The sequence below is a fragment of the Musca autumnalis genome, unplaced genomic scaffold (assembly GCF_047663935.1).
Source record: "Musca autumnalis isolate F117 unplaced genomic scaffold, ASM4766393v1 scaffold_2, whole genome shotgun sequence".
Lineage (NCBI taxonomy): Eukaryota > Metazoa > Arthropoda > Insecta > Diptera > Muscidae > Musca > Musca autumnalis.
The window spans coordinates 251,138,270-251,152,899 of NW_027411755.1; positions in this window are offsets into that span (position 1 = coordinate 251,138,270).

Here is a 14,630-nt window from a genome sequence, read left to right on the forward strand (position 1 = left end):
TTTTAAGTAAAATCCTCAAAGTACCGAAAATCGGGAAGTACCGTTATATTGGGGCTATGTTGAAAATTGTTGATGCAGATGTGTGGTGACCACTACAACCTTCAACTGTCAAATTACAGTTAGATCGGTTAAAAAGTTTAGCTAAAATTGCCTAATTACTGAAAATTGGGAGGTACCGTTACATGGGAGCTATATCCGAACATGGACCTATGTTGACAATTTTTGATGGAGAGGTGTTGTGACCACTAAGAACTTCAAATGTCAAATTACTGCTTGTTCGGTTTAATATTGTAGCTAAAATCATCAAATTACTGAAAATCGGGAGGTACCGTTATATGGGGGCTTTCTTGACAATTTTTGGTGGAGAGATGTGGTGACCACTAAGAATTTCAAATGTCAAATGTTCAAATTACAGATAATTCGGTTAAAACTTGTTGGTAAAATTCTCAAAATACCTGAAATCGGGCGGTAACGTTATATGGGGGCTATTCCAAAACATGGACCTATGTCCACTAGTTATATAAGTTTATTGACATTTTAGAACCCTAAATGTCAATTGATAGCTAAATCGGTCTGAAAATGTAGATAAAAACGTCCAAATGCCGTAAATCGGGGGTACCGTTATATGGGGGCTATACCAAAACTTGGACCTAGGTCCACAACTTTTGTTATATAAGTTTAGTTACACTTAAGAACCCTAAATGTCAAATTATAGCTATATCGGTCTGAAAATGTAGCTAAAAACGTCAAAATACCGTAAATCGGGGGGTACCGTTATATGGGGGCTATACCAAAACGTGGACCTATGTCCACAAGTTTTGTCACATAAGTTTATTGACATTTAAGAACTTCAAATGTCAAATTATAGCTAAATCGGTCTGAAAATGTAGCTAATCCCGTCAAAATACCTTAAATCGGGGGGTACCGTTATATGGGGGCTATACCAATACGTGGACCTATGTCCACAACTTTTGTTATATAAGTTTATTGACTTTTAAGAACCCTAAATGTCAAGTTATAGCTAAATCGGTCTGAAAATGTAGCTAAACCCGTCAAAATACCGTAAATCGGGGGGTACCGTTATACGGGGGCTATACCAATGCGTGGACCTATGTCCACAACTTTTGTTATATAAGTTTATTGACTTTAAAGAACCCCAAGTGTCAAATTACAGCTACATCGGTCTGAAAATGTAGCTAAAAACGTCAAAATACCGCAAATCGGGGGGTACCGTTATATGGGGGCTATACCAAAACGTGGACCTATGTCCACAACTTCTAATTTATAAGTTTATTAACACTTAAGAACCCTAAATGTCAAATTATAGCTACATCGGTCTGATAATGTAGCTAAAAACGTCAAAATACCGTATATCCGGGGGTGCCGTTATATGGGGACTATACCAAAACGTGGACCTATGTCCACAACTTTTGTTATATAAGTTTATTGGTACTTAAGAACCCTAAATTTAAAATTATAGCTAAATCGGTCTAAAAATGTAGCTAAAAACGTCAAAATACCGCAAATCGGGGGGTACCGTTATATGGGGGCTATACCAAAACGTGGACCTATGTCCACAAGTTTTGTGATATATGTTTGTTGATACCTTAGAACACTAAATGTCAAATTATAGCCAAATCGGTCTGAAAATATAGCTAAAAACGTCAAAATACCGTAAATCGGGGGGTACCGTTATATGGGGGCTATACCAAAACGTGGACCGATATAGCCCATCATCGAACTTGACCTGCCTGCAAACAAAAGACGCATTTTCCCAAAATTTCAGCGTCCTATCTCTATTTTTGTGGATGCTAGAGTGATTACCACAGACGGACGGACGGACGTGCTCAGATCGACTTAGAATTTCACCCTGATCAAGAATATATATACTTTATGGGGTCGCAAATGAGTATTTCAATGCGTTACAAACGGAAAAACAAACTTAATATGAGGCGCTCAGCGCCAAAACGGCCTAACCCACATTTTCAAAAAAATCAAACTGACTATGCTGGACGAACCGGAACCTTTTGTAATACATACTAAAAAAATCCCCAATTGCATAGATTAACCCTATGTTATTCTACATTTCGAAAACCGTTTTTCCTTTACTGAAAGTTTGAAAAAATGTGGACGCCAAAATGGCCTAAGCCACATAGACAAAATCGAATACTGGAAAAAATACGTGTGGGTTAGGCATGTTACGTTTTAGTCAGGAGTATATTTGAAAAATAATATAAAAATAAATTTTCGAGAAGATTTTGTAAGTAAAAACCAAAGGTTATGTAACAAAGTTGACTTACGCCCTGGCGTCAATGTAGAATGTAAGAAGTTAATAATGTATCGCGATCAATGTGGTGGCCAAAACCGTAACATAAGAATGAACACTATTTGCACATTCATAGTCAATAATTCGACCTTCTCAGTGGAACGGATAGACCACAAATTTTTAGTGTCTGGCCATTAATGCCAACCATGCGATCAAGATTTTGGTCTCATTGAAAAGGAAAAAATGTTATAAGGGCATTTTTACGCCTGATAAATGGGATCGTGTAATCCTCACGGCAAAAAGGGAACCATGTCACTTGGTAAAGATGACGACATATGAAATAAAAAGCATATCCTCAATTGAGAAACTAGTATCAAACAGAAAAATCTCCGAAGACAAGACTTCAAAAGTTGAATGGTTTAAGATTCAGTGCCTTCGATTCCAAAATGCAAAGCCATTTATAATTCAATACAAATATTCAAATAGCATAAATGTTTTATTTCAAGAAGTTAATATTTCAAAAAGGAACTCCAGCAAGTACGTAAATTTTGAATTGGAACCGCTTTATCCGGGAGGAAGATTCATTAAAGTTGCAAAGTTTAAGGATTTACAGAAACTCAAAGGGTAAATCATGCATTTTATAATAATTTAAAAACAAATTCAAGAGCCGAAGATGACGATATCCAGGAAGAAGACCAATAATTTTTATTAATATGTATCAATTAAAATGCTCACAGTTATTTTTATTATTCATCTGCATAACTTTTGTTTTAATAAATGGAGACAAAATGGCCTAACCCTCAGTTCCTATCAATATATTTTTTTTAAATGGATGCCAAAACGGCCTAAGCCACTTTAATTTTTTTATTAACTGATTAAAACAGTCTTTATCTATGTAAACTAATACATAATGATTAACCTTAAACAAATATTACAACTAATATGTACTTATGATTAATAAACAAAATTATAAAAATATTTTAAAAACTTGTTTTCTTTGAACTTCGTTTTTCTCAAAACCATCTCTATGTGGGTTAGGCCGTTTTGGCGCTGAGCGCCTCATATACCCTCCATACTATGGTGGAGGGTATAAAAATTACCTTATTTGTCCAAACATCAGACAAAAAAATCTGTCTCGCTTAAAGACAAGCTTTTTATGTACTTAGCAAGCTCTCCAAACTGTATGAAGATCGGTCAACTCGTTTTCGAGCTAACGTTGGCACCGATGTCATTTCGAGAAACACGCGTTTAAAGTTTGTATGCTACATACAAGTCACAATAAATTGTTTCCTTCCAATGCTCATATCTCAGCCAATTTTGTTCCGACCAACTCTATACTACTACTAAATAAGCTAATATTTTTTCGATTTTTTGAAAGTGACAAGTAGAGGTAATCCCTCAAGATTCCGTACAGCATTGTAATTTACATCAATTTAAAAACTGGGAATTTCTCTATCATGACTTAAAAAATTGTGTAATATGATTGCTATATTTTGTAGCATGCAAGGAAATACATTTATCCTTACAAACAAGAAAAAACAATAAAGGAACCCATTAACATATTTATATCATAGACAGTAATTCAGGTTTCGAACCGCTATATTGATGTAATTTGCATCAAGACGGAGGTCAGGGATTAGTTTTCAAGTATTTGCCGGAATATGTCCCCCAGAAATTAAAATATGTTCCAAAAATTAAATTAGGATACTTTTCCACAAAAGTTATGATCAGTTTCTTTCACAAAATATTATCTGATCATTATCCAAAATCATAGGCATTTTTCGTGACAAAAACTCTTACCTTGTGTAAAATTTTGTCAGTTTTGAACTATAATTGCGACCTCTAGCGTGGTTATGGTTACACTATACACAACTAAAACTGTGAAGTCCCTGTATATACTAGGCTATAACTTTGTTATCTGACCTCGTACTTCAGCATAATTGATACCAACGAAAAGATTTAAAAGTCGTCTTCCGAATATGACTCACGGGGCAGAATGTATCTTAAAGGACTGAAGGTATAAGATGTGTATTAAAAATTTTACCAATTTTCACACAAAAGTTTCGGTCCATTTAACCCGCTAAATATTATCTGATCGTTATGTTAAATTGCAAGCTTCTTTCTTATTGTAAATCCGAACTTTGTGGCCCACAAAGCCGCTACAAAATCGGATAAAAATGTTGTTTTTGGTCCATTTCATCCCTTTAATATTCTGTGATCATCACCAAAAACTATAGAGGTCTTTTTTGGTCAGAAGCTGACCTCCATACAAAATTTCGTGAAGATTGGTCTATAATTGCGTGCGTACAAATTGTAATGGACGGACAGACGGACGGACACACATCTCAAAATCGCCTTTTCTCATAGAGATATGACATTTGGTATAGCAAATGAGGGGTCTATGACGAATATTTCGTGGTGTTACAGGAATTTTCGAAAAAACCAGCAAACGAAACAAGAAATAGAATTACAAACATCGAGGAGCTCTGCGTTACTAAATAAAAAATATATATATTAACATTAGGGAAATACTTAAGAGTATTTAAAATTTATTAAGACAAATTGAAATAATTATGATTAAAAAACATTTCTTTAAATCTATTTAATTCAATTGAAAGTATTTATTAAACTGTGACACAAAATGGAACTCAAAGTCTGGGGTGTGGAAAATTTCTTTTGGAGATGAAAGCCCTTGATAAGTATACTAAGAACCCAAAAGGAAATTTTCGGCACAAGTTTCTGAGATATCTTGCGATGAAGTTTTTGATTTTTTCCCTATAATACTTGAGAAAATAGCTCCATATCTCTTTTTGGAGTTGTTTTAGCTTAGTTTTGAGGTGACATGTCTCCAGTCCAATCGATTGCCGAATCTTTTTGTAGAACATTTCATTCTTCTAACTCAATGCCTTTCATGTCCTTTTCGTCCTTTATTTCTTGAACCGTTGTGAAAGTACCACAAGATGAGATTTTTCAGCCTCCAAATATTCTACAGAAATGTTGCTCAGAAGATTTTAGGTAGACTTGTCAATCAAATTAAATGAATTCGCTTAAGAAAACATTTGCTAGTTGCAGGTCTAGAACAAAAAAAAAAAAAAAAACGTTTTATTAAACCGTTTTTATGGAAAAATATCAGTACGCGCAAATATGGAGATCAAAGGCTGGGGGTGAAAAATTCTTTTTGGCGATGAATGTCGATGAGGATAATATTACGAACCCGGAAGGACAGTTATGCCGTAGGTCAAAATTCTGAGTTATAGCGAAATGAATTCTTTCTTGACAAACTATACATACCTACATGACAAAAAACCTAACGAAATTTGTCGCGCCATAACTCAGAAGTTTGACCTACGGCATAACTGTCCTTCCGGGTTCGTAATATTATCTTCATCGACTTTCATCGCCAAAAAGAATTGTTCGCTCGCCTTCGATCTCCATGTTTGCGCGTACTGATATTTTTCCCTAAAAACGGTTTAAGAAAGCGGTTTTTTGTTCTAGAACTGCAACTAACAAAGTTTACAGCGAATTAATTTAATTTGATTAACAACTCTATAAGCTTTTTAACGCTATACATATAAGTTTAATCGGTTACTTAAAACCGGTTCAAAAATCCGTTTTAATGTCGGAATACCGGTCCGGTTATCCTCCAAGAATATTTGTTATTAACGTGTTCGTCATTAAAAGAGCTATTTGTGGTAAATATTTCAGAAGCACCCCAGATGTCTACAAAAGCAATAACCAATTCTAATGTCAACATACCAATAAATAACCTATGACGAATATACAGAAATACAAAACATAATTTATTTCTGAACCAAAACCGATTAAATTTCAAAAAGGACAGTAAAAACGGGACAAAATCGATTAGTTGTCACAGAGAACCGTACCTAAAATCTTCTGAGCAACATTTTTGTAGAATATTTGGATGCTGAAAAATCTCATCTTGTGGTACTTTCACTACGGTTCAAGAAATAAAGGACGAAAAGGACATGAAAGGCATTGAGTTAGAAGAATGAAATAATCTACAAAAACATTCGCCAGTCGATTCGACTGAAGACATGTCACCTCAAAATGAAGCTATAACAACGCCAAGCAGAGATATGGAGCTATTTTTTCCAAGTTTTATAGGGAAAAAATCAAAAACTTCGTCGCGCGATATCTAAGAAACTTGACCTATGGCGAAAATTTCCTTTTGGGTTCTTAGTATACTCATCAAGGGCTTTCATCTCCAAAATAAAATGTCCAAAAATGCTGCTGCACAGTGTTATCAGTTGCTTGTGGTCGGACCAATAGGCTTCGATTTGAATAAAATAATTAAAAGATTTTTTGTGATTTTATTATTTCTCCTCTACTACTCGTAGAACATTCTTTTTTAGACCCCCAACCATTATTTCGATAATTCACATTTTTTATCGAATCAAACTATGTATGCAGCTTCGTTAGTCTTAAGGCTGGAGGTATACCGAATTATTTGGAAATATACCTATAAAAATGTTTAAGTCTTGTTATAGCACATGTCCTTGTATGTTCAAGATTAAATACCTTTTTGCTATCTCATAGTCGATTGTCGAATGGCAATATATTATCAACGTGTTAAATGGTGTGTGGTGGATTTTAAAGCATTTATCATACGACGACACAATATTTGAATCTGTATGGATATGCATACGAATATTCTGCTACTAGTATCCTGCAAATGCTAGGTTATATTTTATAACGAAAAAATTCCCTCTTGTCTGCGATAATAAATTCCAAATGTTTGTCCCTGTTTCATTTCTACAAACGACCATCTGTGGTGTCTTCTGATGCAGCAGCAACTACAGTAGCCTGTTTTAGTTTTCGAGGTATTTGAATGTTGTCCCGATTCTCTGTCTATCTGTCTGACTATGATTGCATTACATTATTACTGCAGGATATTTTGAAACATACCGCATGTTTTCTAAATGTTATATGTTGCGTAATCTTTATGTATGTGAAATAGTTTTTTTCATCTACTTTGGAGTAAATGTGAGATATGTTTCGATAATCAATTGTGAAAGAGGAAATGTTTCATTAATGTGGTGGAATCAGTTAATTTTTGAGTAGGAAATATTATTTCTTAATTCGCTCTACTGAGGGAGGATTGTATTTTTTTACTTACAAATACACGGTGATCCTATCTTTAATAGATGTCGATGATTGATAATGATGTTCTCACATATCTGGATACTCTTCCGTTGTGTTGCAAGCCAAACCTACGCTGCTCAGCTTACGAAAGATCGACCTAACCGTCGACAATGGACTTGAGTGCATGTGGCAAATAGCCCAGCCGTATATTTGTTGGTGGATATTGATAAAATAGAAGTTTACCTTTCATAAATGTAATCAGCTTGGGTCTCATCGTTAAGTGTTCGGCAAATTGTCGGTAAAGATATGTTTCATTACGTTGCCGAACTGAAGTAATGCCAACATGTTTCCCAGGGTGCGAAAGTCAATAAAGTGTTGGCTGCAGTTTAAGGGTACCGGCTCAAAGGTTGGAGAACTTGACATGAAGAGACGGGCTAGTAATCCGACTTTATGTTACTCCTCAAATTGATATGGAAGGCAGCCTATCACCTCATTCCGTTGTAGCATGTTTCATTTAAGAGGCTAGATATGGCCCTTGTAATTTTACAAGTACATCCGCCAGGGAGAGCTTTGCAACTTCTCTATAAAAAATCTTGACTTCCAACGTACAAATTCGCAGTACGTCCTTAAAACGTTAAGGAGGCCGTCAACATTGGAAATGGGGCTATTCGCCTTTTCATCGCATTCATAGCAATCGTATTGTACCCTCAGCCTTTAGACTAATGAGGGTGCCTCATCGAAATAATGGTTATCGTGCAAGATAACTTTCGAGCAGATCAGCCGATTTGGTCCACAAGTTGGTTTTCAAAATATTCCATTCAAACTTAGTTTAGTTCGAAGATGTGTTATATCGCTCCACACTTCCAGTACCTCTCCCACAACAGTTCGATAATGTTCGGAACATTTGTGCGCACGATAACTTTTGAAGAGAGTAACCGATTTAGTCCATACTTTGCACATCGTGTAATTTCTACAAGACCTAGATGAAGTTCCAATATGGATTCAATAGGTCCACTTCTTTGGATACCTCCAACACAAAATTTCCAAAAAGTTCAATTTAGCACCTGTTGTAAAAACTTGTATTCGCTGTTCCCATATAACTGTACAAGTTTCATCATGGGCAAATCCATACTTCCTGAGAAAATAGCCTGAAAGATGCAAAAAAAACCTCTATTACCCCGTGTCTTGGGTTGGAGAGCAAGATAACTCTTGAACAGATCCGCCGATTCGATCCAAAATTCTTTCGTAATATTTTTTCCGAACTAAGTTCAAGTTCGAGGATGGATTATATCGCTCAACTCCTTCCGGTACCTCTCCCACAAAATTTGAAAAATGTTCGGAAAAATTGTGCGGAAGATAACTCTCGAAGGAAGTGAACGATTTGGTCCATTCGTTACACATACTAATAAATATACCAGATATAGTTCAGGTTCGAATATAGACTATATTTGTCTACTTCTTCGGATATACACAAAATTTCGGATAAGGCCTCTTCTCTCGAATCACTTGGATTTTTGTTGAAGCAATTTGCATTCGCTGCCTCAAATTCGGCGGTAAAAGTATTTACAGGGGCAAGTCCATACTTCTTGAGAAAATACCCCGAAAGCTGTAAAAAATCCATATGGTACCATATGACATCATATGTTGTGTCTGGAGAGTACGATAACTCTCGAACTGATCAACAGATTTGGTCTATTTAGTCCAATCTTCGTTATATTTAACCCAAACTTAGTTTCAGTTCGAAGATGGGCTATACCGGTCCAGAACTTCCGTTACTCCGCCCAAATTTTAAAAATATGTCACTAATACAGTATAGATGATATCTCTTGAAACAATTTTGATCTCTTAATAGTTTGTCCAAATTTAGTTAAAATTCCAAAATGGCCCATATCCATACGGTGCCTCCCCCACAAAAATTGTTCGAAGATCCTTTGGAAATGTATAACGACGCTGTTCGTTGTGGCCTTGTTTGCAGCGATATTATTGAAACATTTTTTTCACAAAAAACGTATGTATTTAGAGGGTTTTAAAAATGTTGGGCGTATGAAACGACAAAAATGTTGATTAGGATTAAAAAGCAAAAGTTTTGCGGAGGAAATACTTAAAGGAATGGATCGACATTGACCATTATGGAAGTGGATCTCCAGCCACTACATATGGTGCCATAGGGGGTTTTTTACACCCTTCGGGCTGTTTGCTCAAGAAGTGTGGATTTGCCCCAGAAAAAACTTTTATATGGTAGATACTAGCAAAGTACCCGCTACTTCGTATGCGAAAAGGATATAACAACAAATAAACAATATATAATATGAAAATGGCGAATTTTTATCAATTTTTATTTTAGTACTGTTCGTCTCTTTTTAATTCGATTTTCAAAAAGATCAGCCGTATCTCACCCTTACACATTAACAGCGAGACAAACGTTGAATAGCAATACTCACCCTAACTCCAAAACATACAGATTCCAGCACAGTCTCTACACCCAACAAATTGAGTACCATTAAGTACTTTTCGTATACTCATGACACGTTTTCGACAACATATATCAATCCTACACTGACTTGAATACAAAATAAAAACAGCAATCGTAATTCCAAATCTCAAGATTCCAGGTGTATCCGTTCATCCAATTCCAAATTGTACCATTTCGTACTCTTCGTACCCATAAGTAAGGTTTTCGAAAACTACCTCAATCCTTCACTTTAACAGTAACCTAAATTCCACATTTCAGGATTCCAGCTCTATCCGTTCATACAAATACAAATTGTACCAAATTAAGTACCATTTAGAATTTTTGTTCCCATAATTACAAATTTTCAAAACTACCTCAGTACTATGTTCAAACAATAAGCTTAATTCCGAATTTCAGGATTCCAGATATATCCGATCACTCAAATCCAAATTTGGTACCATTCAGTACTATTAGTATCCAAAGTACGAATTTCTAAACCTACATCTATCAACACTCCAATATCAATTTTAATTCCGAATTTCACGATTCCAAATGTATTCTATCACTGAAATCCAAATTGTACCAAATTTAGTACTTTTCCTACACATAACAAAAAATTTCCAAAACTTTATCAATCCTACATTCCAACTCCTTTTCCCAAATCTCGGGATTCCAGCTGTATCCGTTCACCCAAATTCAAACTGTACCAAATTTGGTACTATTCGTACCCATGAGTACGAATTTCCACAACTACCTCAATCCTACACTCCAACAGTAATCTTAATTCCAAATTTCAGGATTACAGCTGCATTCGATCACCGTAATCCAAACTGTACCAAATTTGGTACCATTTAGTACTTTTCGTATCCAAAGTACGAATTTCTAAACCTACCTCTATCAACACTCCAACAGTAATCTTAATTCCAAATGTATCCGATCACACAAATTGTACCAAATTTGGTACCATTTAGTACTTTCGTACCCATAACTAAAAATTTCAAAAACTTTATCAATCCTACACTCCAACAGTACTCCTTATTCCAAATCTCGGGGTTCCTGCAATATCCGTTCACCCAAATCCAAATTGTACCAGATTTGGTACCATTTAGTACTTTTCGTATCCGTAAGTACAAATTGTCTAAACTACCTCAGTGCTATGTTCAAACACTAAGCTTAATTCCGAATTTCAGGATTCCAGATACATCCTATAACTCAAATCCAAATTTGGTACCATTTAGTACTATTCGTATCCAGAGTACGAATTTCCAACCCTACCTCTATCAACACTGCAACAGTAATCGTAATTCCGAATCTCACGATTCCAAATGTATCCCATCACTGAAATTAAAATTGTACCAAATTTAGTACCATTTAGTACTTTTCCTCCGATAACTAAAAATTTCCTAAACTTTATCAATCCTACACTCCAACAGTACTCCTTATTCCAAATCTCGGGGTTCCAGCTATATCCGTTCACCCAAATCCTAAATGTACCAAATTTGGTACTATTTAGTACAATTCGTACCCTTGAGTACGAATTTCCACAACTACCTCAATCCTACACGCCAACAGTAATCTTAATTCCAAATTTCAGGATTACAGCTGCATCCGATCACCATAATCCTAATTGTACTAAATTTAGTACCATTTAGTACTTTTGTTCCCATAGGTCCGCAGTTCCAAACCTACCTCTATCCAACACTCCAACAGTAATCTTAATTTCGAATTTCAGGATTACAGCTGCATCAGATCACCGTAATCCAAATTGTACCAAATTTAGTACCATTTAGTACTTTTTGTTCCATAGACTCTAAGTTCCAAACCTACATCTATTCAACACTCCAACAGTAATCTTAATTTCGAATTTCAGGATTACAAATGTATCCGATCACCCAAATCCAAATTGTACCAAATTTGGTACCATTTAGTACTTTTCGTAGCCATAAGTACGAATTTTTAAAAGTATCCCAATTCCACACTCCAATTGTAATCTTAATTCCAAATTTCACTATTCCAGGTCTATCCGATCACTTAAATTCAGATTGTACCAAATTTGGTACCATTTAGTACTTTTCGTACCCAAAAGTACGAATTTCCAAAATACCTCTATCCTACATTCCGACAGCAATCCTAATTCTAAATTTCAGAATTCCAGCTCCATCCGTTCCCCCAAACCCACATTGTACCTTATTTGGTACTATTTAGTACCTTTCTTACCCATATGTACGAATTTCGAAAACTACCTCCATATCTCAAACCTACACTCCAACAGTAATAGTAATTCCAAATTTCAGAATTCTAACTTTGTCGGTTCGCCTAAATTCAAATTGTACCAAATTTAGTACCATTTAGTACTATTCGTACACATGAGTACCCATTTTCAAAACCACCTCCTTATATCAACTCATCTTCTAAACCTTGATTTTCATTCCAAATTTCAAGATTTTAGCTCTATCCGTTCACGTAATAACAAATAGTACTAAATTTAGTAACTTTTAGTACTTTTCGAACACTTATAGTTCGAATTTCCAAAAACCCTTTGGTACACCTTTCTAACTCTCCATCAGTGACCCTTATTCCAAATTTCAGAATTCTAGCTCTTCGCGTTTGCCTAATACAAAGGGTACCATATTTAGTACCTTTTAGTACTTTTAGTACAGTTCTAGTTCGAATTTCCAAAAATCCAGCCTTATCTGACACCTTCGGCCCAAGAGTGACCCTCACCCAAAATTTCAAGATTGTAGCTTTAGCCGTTTAGTCTGGGCGTTGATTATCAGTCAGTCAGTCAGTGAGTCAGTGAGTCAGTGAATCAGTGAATCAGTGAGTCAGTGAGTCATCATTACTGAACTCTTTTATAAGTATAGATATCAGGATGTGTAAAGTATGGACCAATTCGGCCACTCCCTTAAAAGTTACCGTACGAACAATTTTTCCGAACATTTTTGATATTTTGTGGGGGAGGTACCTGAAGGAGTGGATCGATATGGCTTATCTTCGAACTTAAACTATGGACAAAATATTACTAAGACCAAATTTTGAACCCAGTCGGCAGATTTGTTCGAGACTTATCTTGCGCTCCAACCACCTCACTCGGGATTTTGTGAAACTTTCAAGCTATTTTCTCAGGAAGTATGGACTTGCCCCTGATAAATCTTGTACAGTGGTATGGGGGGCAGTGAATACAAGTCGCTAAAACAAAAATCAAAGCGATTCGAGAGCAGGTCCTAAACTGAACTTATCCGAAATTTTTTTGTGGGAGGTACCCGAAGGAGTGGATCGATTAAGTCCATATTGGAACCTCATCTAAATCTGGTAGACATTTCACGAGTTGCAAATAATGGAACAAATCGGTTGCTTCCTTCAAGCGTTATCGTACGTACAAATTTTCCGAACATTTTCGAACTTTTGTGGGGGAGGTACCGGAAGGAGTGGACCGATATAATCCAACTTCGAACTTAAACTAAGTTTGGACAAAATATTACGAAAGCCAAATTTTGGACCGAATCGGTTGATCCGTTGGAGAGTTATCGTGCGCTCCAGCCAGCCAGACAGACAGACAGACGGACGGACATTGCTAAATCGACTCCAAATTTTCTGAAACAGAGGTCCGCAAAATGCCACTCGATTTTAATGCATATTCGCGATTTCGTGCTTTTTTCATTGCTTGCTATTGCCATCTCTGTTTAATGCTATTGCATGCTTTGCCTTTACTTTCATGAGTGTGTGCCAATTGCACACACACAACACACTACAAGAGCTCGTTGCCTTTTTTTTTGTACGCTGCCTTCGAAAAAGCACGTTGCATTACAAAAAGCAGTAGATATTTCTGGTCAAATTTACATGTTAATAAACATAAAAAAAATTAATGTTGAGACAATAAAAACAATTACTAGTTTAGTTTATCCTATTATTAAAGAAACCCAAAGAAAAAGCGAAATTTGGCAAATGTATTCATTTATTCAAACAGAAGATGGTACGATACTGTGTGGTGGTATGCAGTATTGCGCATACTGCATTTGCGAATCGTGTGAATACAAATGTAAAAGCAAGCAAGCATGCACTAAAGCAGTGAATCATTTTTTGGGGTGAATCTGCTTTTTGCACATTCATATTTTTTATATGCAAGGCACTGCACTATTCGCTTTTGGGAAAAGGCAATAGAGTGTGCCTTTTATATGCATTTTGCGGACCTCTGGTCTGAAACATATTTCGTCCAAACATACTTGGGGTGTAAAACCATTATTTCGATGAGGCACATTTTGCCCGTATGAAAGTGTATATACCCTTTCTAGCCTAAAGGCTGAGGGTATAAAAAATGTATTTTTCCATTTATTGCAATGTGTGTATTAATACAATTTAGTTTGTTTATGTACAAAAACACATTGAAATGTAACAAAAAGAAACTTTTTTATTTAGAAAAACCAACATTTGAACCAAAACTTCACTTCACAAATACATCAAAACTTGAGCACGTTTTTCATTAGCATTTTTAGGTAGTTATTTTTGTTTATTTTAAACAATGGAACGAAAAGTATAGTCTGGATAAAAAATATATTTTTACCTGGAGGTACGTTTTGTTCGTTATTCTGTTAAGTACGTTTGGAATGGTTTACTGGTCGACTGCTTGGTTGGGCTATTAAATCAAATACAGGAAAATTGTTTTCCTTTAAATTTGGTTATTTTATAGTTGTTTAAAAGTTCAGGTCGTTGGTGACGAAGAATTGGAGGCAAGTCGTAAAAATTACGTCTAAGGAGAAGGCTTTTTTTGTTTATTTCGTTTGTCTAAAAAGAATGAGGAATGAGAAAAAG